We start from the raw sequence: 10355 nt of genomic DNA, 5'->3' as shown, positions 1-10355 counted from the left end.
AGTCGATCTCCAGGGCTTTAGGCAAATAAAATGCTCCAGCCACTGAACTATGGCTGTTCCCCCTAAAAATCCTTGACATTTTGTGAGTAAATAGATTCCCTCCATGCCTCTTCATAGAAGTATAGATTTTAGAGTTCCTTGATTAGGGAACCATAATAGTTTGCAGATGAGGTGTAGATATCTCAAACAGCATGGCCCAATTGTCTTGCAATAAACCACCAATGCATATAGCTCTGGTATGGTTACATTCCCATCCCTGCATTAGCCAATTGCTCTTTAAGCCCCATTTTGTCAGCTGTGAGTGACTTTATTTGAAGTCCTACACTACAAAGATACATCCATTTTCTACCAGATTAAGGTCCATGGCCTGCCTCAGAGAATCCTGGGAGTTGTTGTTTTGCAAGCATGTTAAGAGAGAGAGAGAAAGCTATAAAGATGAATGTATTGCCTAGAATGTTATTTTTATTTCAAACATTGCAAATTCTTGACAAGATGGACTGTTTCAAGAGGTGGCAGAAGGATATCTCGAAATTTGTCTGGCAGGGCAAAAAGCCCAGAATAAAATTTAAGATATTAACGGATGCAAAGGAAAGAGGGGGATTTGCCCTGCCGGACTTAAAATTGTACTATGAATCAGTAGCGTTCTGCTGGATGAAAGAGTGGATGCTCCTCGAGAATACAGATATCTTGGATCTAGAAGGTTTTAACAATGCATTTGGATGGCATGCATATTTATGGTATGATAAAGCTAAAGTGCATAAGGCCTTTAAAAATCACATTGTCAGAAAAGCACTTTACAATGTTTGGACTAGATATAAAGATTTGTTAGAAAACAAAACTCCTAGATGGTTGTCACCCTTGGAGGCTAAAGCGGTGAAAAAACTCAATATGGAGGCCAAGTGGCTAAAGTATTGGGAAATCTTGGAACAAGAAGGTGATAAATTGAAATTAAAGAGCCATGAGAAATTGAAAACGAAAGTACGAGATTGGCTCCATTATTTTCAAATAATGGAGGTTTACAAACAAGACAGGAAAATTGGCTTCCAGGTGGAGAAATCAAAATTAGAAACAGAACTGTTAGAACCCAATGTTAAGAATTTGTCAAGAATGTATAGCTTGCTGCTGAAATGGAATACACAAGACGAAACAGTTAAATCAGCTATGATTAAGTGGGCACAGGATATTGGTCATAACATTATGTTTGCTGACTGGGAATGGTTGTGGACCACCGGTATAAAATTAACGGCATGTAATGCCTTAAAGGAAAATATCATGAAAATGATCTATAGGTGGTACATGACCCCAGTCAAGCTAGCAAAAATCTATCATTTGCCTGACAATAAGTGTTGGAAGTGTAAAGAAACTGAAGGTACCTTCTACCACCTTTGGTGGACGTGCCCGAAGATTAAGGCTTTCTGGGAAATGATATATAATGAAATGAAAAAGATACTTAAATGTACTTTCCCTAAGAAACCAGAGGCCTTTCTCTTGGGCATCGTTGGCCAATTGGTATCGAGGAAAGACAGAACTTTTTTTATGTATGCTACTACAGCAGCAAGAATACTCATCGCAAAGCATTGGAAGACCCAAGATCTACCCACTCTGGAAGAATGGCAGATGAAGGTGATAGACTATATGACATTGGCTGAAATGACTGACAGAATCCGTGAACAGGGGAAAGAGATGGCGGATGAAGATTGGAAGAAATTTAAAACTTATCTCAAGAAATATTACAAAATTGATGAATGCTAAAATGTTGAGGTTTTTAGTAAGAAAAGGAGATTACAGAGATAAAAGATTAAGTAAAAGAAAAGAACAAATAAGGGACAAATTTAATAAAATTAAGTTTAGGATTTGCTGAAATAATTTCAGAAATTGGGATGTAGAAAGGGGAGGTCTGGGGGAGTCAGAGAAGTGAGGTTTATGAAAAAAAGGAGAGGAAATTATACATGTTTGTCTGTTTCTTTATTTGTTTGTATTGTTTATAAAAACATTGTAAAACCAATAAAAAATATTATAAAAAAGAGAGACCTGCCTCTCACAGAACTACATTTCCCAGGGTTCCATGCAAAGAGGTGAGGACTATTAAATCCTTGTAAACCTGTTCCATACATCTGCAGCAGGGTTTGGGAGCCTGTGGCCCACCAGATGTTCTTGGACTACAACTCCCATCATCTCTGACCATTGAGCATGCTGGGTGGGGCTGATGGGAGATGGAGTCCAACAACATCGTGAGAGCCAGTCCTTCCTCATTCTTGATCTGGAGCATGGATTGTCTGCCTTTCTCCCAGAACCAGCTCTACCCTAAAACCACTAAATCCCCAAGCCTGCCAAAAAATAAAATAAATTTGACATGTCATGTGTAACAACATTGACGGAAATAATTAAAACATCCATTTCTTTTGGGTTCAGAAGAGTCCCAGAAGTGAAATCTTTCATTGCCAATATAAAACCAGGAGAGGCAGCTTAATATGGTGCTGAAAAGAAATTGCAGGTTTTAAAACCTCAGTGAAATCTCAACATTGATGAGATGTTATGTAATTGAAAAGCAGAGTGTGGTTTTTCCTCTTCATCAAAGTACTAATCTTGAAGAAGAAAAAATCCTATATTGGCTATCAGACAGCTGACAGCCTGGAAGATAAATTCTTCCTGCTTTCTATTTGTTCTGTTAAGCATGGCACAGCATATTTATTTCCCCTTCATTAATTACAGGTAGCATATCTCCATATAGCATAAGGTTGCTACTTTTTTATTTTTATTTTAACACTAGACCTCAAAATACTTAGCTGTCACGTTCCTTTCAGATTCTGAGACTGATATTAACAGGATTTGTTGCTACCAACAGTAGGTTGTCTTCAAATCTGCAATGTGTGGACCCACGGTTAGCCAATGAAGCTGAAGATGGAAGATTCAGGACAGATTTAAAAAAGCACTTCTTCAAACAGAGCCTAGTTCAACTATGGAACTCACTCCCACAGGAAGCTCTGGTAGCTACCGACATCAAAGGCTTTAAAGGAGGATGAAGGAGAAGGTGATGTGGCTCCTAGCCAAAATGGCTACGCTCTGTCTCTATGGTTGGAAGCAGTAAAATACCAGTTTCTGGAAACCACAGGAGTAGAGAGTGTTCTTGTGCTCAGATCCTGCTTGCTGGTTTCCCACAGGCATCTATGGGAACAAGATGCTGGACTAGATGGGCCATTGCCCTGATCCAGCAATGCTCTTATGTTCTTATGCTCTCAGTTTGACACACCTGTGGTCTAAGACACTCTGATTAGCAAACGTTATGATCCTAAACCCTCTTCTTGTTGTTGTTGTTTAGTCGTTTAGTCGTGTCCGACTCTTCGTGACCCCATGGACCAGAGCACGCCAGGCACTTACTTCTGTCTTCCACTGCCTCCCGCAGTTTGGTCAAATTCATGTTGGTAGCTTCGAGAACACTGTCCAACCATCGCATCCTCGGTCGTCCCCTTCTCCTTGTGCTCTCCATCTTTCCCAACATCAGGGTCTTTTCCAGGGAGTCTTCTCTTCTCATGAGGTGGCCAAAGCATTGGAGCCTCAGCTTCAGGATCTGTCCTTCCAGTGAACACTCAGGGCTGATTTCCTTAAGAATGGGTAGGTTTGATCTTCTTGCAGTCCATGGGACTCTCAAGAGTCTCCTCCAGCACCATAATTCAAAAGCATCAATTCCTCGGCGATCAGCCTTCTTTATGGTCCAGCTCTCACTTCCATACATCACTACTGGGAAAAGGATAGCTTTAACTATACGGACCTGGGAGTATACCTGGGAGTAAACCCCATTGAATTCAATAGGACTTATGTCTAAGTAGACGTGGTTAAGAGTGTGCTGTTTGTAGGAATGGAAGAGAAATTTGGCTTGGTTGGGGTTTAGAAAAGAATCTCCCTAAATTGCAATTTCCCCCCAAAAAATGCAAACTTAAACACAGCTCTTCTTTTAAAGTTGCACTCTTCCAAATGTTATAATGCAGTTTCCAATCAAATAATATGTACAAAAATATGTACATTAGGGGAAGGTGAGCACAAAAATGCATGCACTAGTGAAAATAGCATATAAAATGCATTATTATGGGAAACCGCTTGCGAAAAGGTTTATGTCATGCAAAACTGCATACAAAAATAGAGAAGTTTAATAAGGACTTTGAAAAAAACATCACAAACCAATGCAGAAGTGTGAAGAACTGACCAGAAAAGCGAAAAACTGAGAAAAATGGAAATTGAACAGATAAGTCCACTCCTAGCTGTTAGTTACTGTGTTACTATATTTTAATCCTACTTTTCACATAATTATTGTCTCACAAAGCTGCTTACATCAATGAGAGCAGGAGAGGGAGGGTAAGCGAAAGGGAGCAGAACTCTGCAATCAAGCTCAGAAAGAGAAGAAGAAAAAGGCAGGGGAGAGAGATCCATTTTTCAAGGCCAGAACAAAGTGGTGAGCTGCAAGCATTTATGTCCAGTTTGGGCCAGGCTGATCTTCCCTTCCTGGTGCTCTTGCAGCCGGTGGCTGTTGTTTGTCTGGCTGATGGGTGGGGCCAGAACACACTTCCCTTCCATTCTTCAGTCTTAAGACAGCTGGCCATTGGAGGGGAGTGCTCCTTCTGGCAAGGGCCAGCAGGCAGAGAACATTCAGGCTGAACTCTGCTCAGTTGATGATCAAGCCTGACCTGGAAGCCCCCAGTCCCATCCCAAGTCAAGGGAAACCAATGGGCAACCTTGCTAAATAGGGTCAGCCTGGAGATTGGGAAGGTGGTCACAGCCCTATAACCTTTTTGGCACCTCATCACAAAGGGCAGCACAGAACTGGAAGCCCACCATTCAACCTCCAGCAGCTCCCAATACTCAACGAGAATGGTAGGGTGAATGGGACAGCCTTGTGCAAGAATGCATCTGTGTTCTTGAGCAAATCAAAGTCATTTCATTGGAGAACATGCATGAAGCTTGGGAAGGCTGTTAGACCAGCATGCTTTGCATGCATAAAATCTCAGCTTCAGTCCCTGGCTTCTCCACCAAAGAAGGTGGTACAAGGGAAAGAACTCTGCCTATAACCTGGCGAGATGTTGCCAGCCAGGGTAGGCAGTCCTGGGCAAGATGGACAACATCCTATAACTATTCCCTTTGCATGTTTCAGTTCACAGAGGAAAGCTGCTGTCATCTCTCACAGATGTGTAAAAGAGCAGGCAAATGACGCTGTGTACTTTGCTAGATGTGGTAGAAGGAAGGGGCTTCTAAGTGGCAGAGGCAGTTGAGCAAACAATATTGCTATATATACCTTTTGACCATTTTTAGGAAAGCAGCAGTAACTCCTTTTGTTCACAAGCCTATCTGACGTTTACTTCCAGAAACCAATTCAGTTAATAAGAAAGAAGGTTAATGTATCTTGGCAGTTTGATGGAATTGCTCTTCTTCTCTCTACTCACGATGCAACTCATAAAAAATGCCCTGCACCATTTATGCAGAGTCTCTTGTACTTTACATTAAAAAGGGTGGAAAGACGTTGTTTCAAAGTGGCTGTAGCACATTTCTCTCAGAGCCATTAAATGCCATTTTCCTTAGATACAGTTAGTGATAACAATTTGGCCACGGTGACCTTAAGGAAAGGCTACATGCCTGCAAAGAAACGGAGACGTGTGGTCACCAAATGTACTGTGGCCAAGTTCATTGTAGAAATGCTTTCATATACTTAATTGCTTCTTAGAGTCGTAGAATTGTAGAGTTGAGACCCAAGTGTCATCTAATCCAACCCCCTGCAATACAGGACTCTTCAGTGGGTAGAAACAATTAAATACATTAGGGTTGAGGACATCTCTGGCCCTAGGCTCAACATAGTGCTTGAAGCCATTGTATCTGACTCTTGCAACTCTCCCTAGGTCACCCACCTCTCTGGCTGTGCTCTGCACCCTTCTTGAGTGCTGTTGCCTGGCTGGAATCTTGAACTGTGATAATCCTTCTTGCTTGCCTGTATGGTGAGGTGTGTGTGTGTGTGTGTGTGTGTGTGTGTGTGTGTGTGTAAACCTCTGACTTTTGTATGATTGGAATGTAGTCTACTGTACCAAGGTCACAGCTCTTGCTCCACTCACTTTTCCCTCTGGAAAAAGGCTACTCAGGAGTGAATGCAACTCTTCAGCTGAAAAAGGGTCCTCATCCTGATTTAGAAAAACAATGACGGGGATTTAAAGCACCTCTAACTTGATTGTTCTGAGTTATCTCATGCCAGAATACGTTCAATGCGTACTTCATTAAAATGTTTTATAAATTGTGGAATATCCTCCACATTAGTACCAATTGACAACCTTTAGAGAAGAGCAGCTAACCACAGAGCTGAAAGTGGATCACCAGCTGCGTGTAGCAATTCAGCGATGGTTTGATTTTTTAAAATAAAAGAACTGCTATTATTGACAGCCTGAGAAGGAAGAAGCATTGGGGTTGCCAAGCACAAGTCAATGCTGTTGAGATGCATTCAGCTTGGTGCGTCACCAAGTTGTGGGGGCCTGTGGCAGGACTGAAACAACTCAACTCCTTAGTTTTTGATTTGGGATTCTAAAGCTTGGGTTTTGAAATTAGAGGTTGTTAAAGCTAGCATTTTTGTTGCTGTTGAGGATGCTCTTCTGTACAGGAAGGTCAAAAGTTCACAGGAAAATGTTTTGCACAGGAAGGTCAAAACTGAGTGCCTGTAGCTCACTTACCCTATCTTTATTTTCAAAGGATGTTGGTTTCATTTTTGAAGGGGCATTAAAAAAAGAGGGAGCTTTGTGGGGGAATTAGATACTGGGTGGTACTTGAGCTTTCCCTTGTGAAGGGAATTCAGATATGTAGAAAATAAATGTCTAGCTGTACATCTCAAACAATACTTGTGGGCTGTAGCCTGCATCATTCTCAAAATTCAGTTTTGTAATGAAGAATTCCAGAGTCCCATTTTCCCAGGCTCCAAAAAGACCCACAAAACTCAGTAAATCCTCAGTATCCTTTCTCCATCACTCAGATACAATTTTCCTCCCTTTCCCATATATGTTTTTCCTCTTCTTTCTCTCTCCCTCCTTCTCTTAAACAAACTAAGAAGGAAAAAAGAAACAGCCATGGTACCACACACCCAATTCACATTAGGTCAGGGCAGATTACGTCATGGTGATATTGTGGCACCTGTTATGGCTGGAGGAGAGTCCAGAAATCCCTGCTAGAAAACAGGAATGCAAAGCACTTTGAAGGCATTCGTTAATAATAGGCCTCCTGGAACTTCCACTATCCTCTGTCACCGGGGTGCAACTTATTCATCCACCTCAACAACATGAGCTGATTGTCAAGCATCTCCCATACAGCACAAAACATGATTTGATGTGCCTCCAAATTAAGCCGGAGGCAAATTAAATAGTACTCATGTGTGCTTAATTATCAGACACTTGCAGGTAATTTTAACAAATTAGATATTTAAATTGCTCAGAAAGCACCAAATTAATGCATACAGTGTGATTTGCCATATTTTGTCCTATTAATCTTATTTCTCCTTTTCTTAATTATATTTCCAACACTTTATATGTTGCCTCTGAGATGCGGAACCACTTTGTCCCAGCAGCAGTGGGTCTAGTTTTGAATAGCAAGGGCAGTAGCAGTAATAGTAGTGGCAGTAGTTGAGCCTCAGTGGGAGGTAGCCCTTTAAAGTGACCTGATCCGGAAGCATGCAAAGCTAACTGTAAAAAGAATCCAGAACACGGCAGATATAAAAGGAATGTGTTAGAGGGACGTCCTTGGCATTGTGAAGTGGAATTGCTCTCGAGGTTCTAAAGTGAGGGCATGCAAAGTATGCTACATGGAAGGGAGAAATACCCACGAGGCTCTCAATGAATACTTAATGGAATAGAATATGCCTTTTGTTGAACATTAAATTTGAACATGCTTTTAAAAGAAGGGAGCAAAAGAAAACACAAGAGAACCTTTCTATCCCGTTTATATACGAAGTATTCCTACTATGCCATTTTTCTATCTATCTATCTATCATCTATCTATATATCTATCATCTATCTATATATCTATCTATCTATCTCTCTATCATCTATCTATACCATGCACTATATGTGAGCCTATTATAATTCATTTATTGGTAGCTTCTCGGCTGATCATTGCTCAGGGGCAGGGGAGTGCTTCAGGCTTTTCTCACTTGACACTGGGTTCAAGAAGGCCTCATATAGCACTATATCTGAAAAGTTGACTCATTCATTAGGAGTCTCCCAAGGTAGCACCAATCCAATGGATTATGCAGCCACATGGTGGATGTCGGAAGCGCCAGATTGGGAGGGTGATGGGGGGAGCAATGTTGTGCACATGACACCATGACATTGGAAAGAGCCTGGGATGGAGCCAAACACTGTGGCTCTGTGGCTTCAATGGCTAGCAGCTCCTCCTCTTCCTGGCACTGCAACTGGTGGGAGGCTGCTTCCACCCTTTTTCCCCTCGGCGGTGAAGGAGGAGGAGGAGGAGCTGACTACTGGAGTCACCCCATGCTCAGCTCCACGCTCAGCCTCCTCCCCCTCAAAAGATGTTGAGAGGACCCAAAACAGCTCAGCCCCCAGGAGCTGGAGCCCCAGGTGGATATTCATATTTATATTCAATTGACTAGCTACATGCTTCCAGTCAGTAGAAGGCAGGGTTAACACTAACAGATAGTCCGGCGAAAATACACTTTGTGGTTTCCCACTAAACCCTCCAGATCACTCCTTCCTCTTGTTCTCTCTCTCTCTCTCTCCTGCAAAAGGTGACCATGAAACTAGCTCCTGCCATGTAGGCTTACAATCTGAAGCTATTCTACATATGAAGAAACTGTAAGTATTTTTTTTTTATTCTTTACCAATGGGACCTGGGCATTTTTATTTAGTGATGTGTGAATAAGACAGACTAGGCAGTGATGGGCCTGAGTATATTCAGCTTCCAAGTTTGTTTGCCCTCTGCTAAACTAATTTGCCCTGGCAGACCAGCCTCCACTGCCTTCCTTGGATTGTCGATGGGTCAGCATCAATGCCTTTCTCTCCTCCAGCATGGTAGACCCAGCTGTAAATGGACCACAAGGATAAAGCTTTCACTTCTGCTGGTGCTGGGACCCTTGAGCTTGATCCTATGTCATGCTCACTGCAGCTTTGCATAGTATCAGGCTCTACATCTGTCATCCCGATTTGGCTAGCCATGTTCAAGAATATTACACCCTGGATTTTAAGTAAGGCGTTGACCTGGATTCCGTTTGGGTATTTGCTGAATATGGCGCTTTCCCCTAAACACACACACACACACACACACACACACACACACATTTTTCTCATCTTGCAGTATACTTTCCATCTCCAGCTTATTGCTGTGAAATATGGATGAATGGATCCAATTGTTTGTTTGTGTGGTGTTTTTTTTTTATTCTGAAAGCCATCTGTGCAGCCTTGTGGGGATTCTGTTGGCAATTTCTATTAAAATGTATCATTTCTCATCTTTTTGGGGAGGAGAAGAAAATTCATAAAGAGAAGTGCGGAATGCACCCTGGTTCTGAACCACAGAAGGAAGAAACATCAATACTTCTGGAACACACAAGCACACACATCTATCCTAAATGCTCCATGGACTGGTCACGAATAGTAAATGAAAAGGAGTAGGCTTTTGACACTTGCACCTGCCCCATACTGTGTCTCTGTGGCTGATCAGGATTGAAATGTTTGATTCCGAAGGCAACAAAAAGAGGCATCTTTCAAGGAAGGCTTCCTAGTTCCATAGACAGGATCTCCAGGGAGGAAAGATCGAAAGTCAATGGTCATGGATGGAAGAACTCCAGATGCCTGTGAAGGTGGGCAATATTTCCTGGTACTCTGTCCACCCTGAGCTTTCCTGACTGGCTCCAGGTCCTCCTGCCATTTGAAGAAAGGTGATAAGTTTATTTGAGCACGGCCTTCTCAACACTGCCCCTTGGAATTCTCTCTAGGCCACACCCCTCTCCCTAGGCCACACCCATCACTGGCCTGGCTATGCCCCTTCATTGAGTGCCTTTGCCTGGGTGTAATGTGTCCTTGGACTGTAATAATGCCACTTGCATGCCTGGATAGAGAGGTGTGTGTGTGTGTGTGTGTGTGTGTGTGTGTGTGTGTGTGTGTGTTTATTTATTTATTTTGTATAGCTGGAATGTAACCTACTATGCAAAGGGAAGAGTGACGTCCATTGCTCCTCTCTTGTCTCTGGCCCTGCTCATCACTCCACTCCAATGCTCTAACTACTACCTGGTTTTCAAGGTGTTCAACACCTTGTTGATGACGCTTTAGGCTCAGCAAAGGAAGGCTGTGAATGCTGAAACACACGAATGCAGGGTGGGGCTGTGCAAA

The 10355-nt window shown here is 42.3% G+C and overlaps 1 long non-coding RNA gene across 1 annotated transcript; it reads left to right on the top strand.

Moving 5' to 3' along the window:
- Window positions 1–7745: 7745 nt before the first annotated feature.
- On the top strand, window positions 7746–10128 carry LOC310710437. The gene is made up of 3 exons (XR_014528064.1): window positions 7746–7807; window positions 8759–8825; window positions 9489–10128. It is a non-coding gene; the product is annotated as an uncharacterized lncRNA (long non-coding RNA).
- Window positions 10129–10355: the final 227 nt, after the last annotated feature.

The sequence above is a fragment of the Podarcis liolepis genome (assembly GCF_965112155.1).
Source record: "Podarcis liolepis genome assembly, chromosome: 7".
Classification (NCBI taxonomy): Eukaryota; Metazoa; Chordata; class Lepidosauria; order Squamata; family Lacertidae; genus Podarcis; species Podarcis liolepis.
This window is presented reverse-complemented; position numbering and strand designations above follow the sequence as displayed.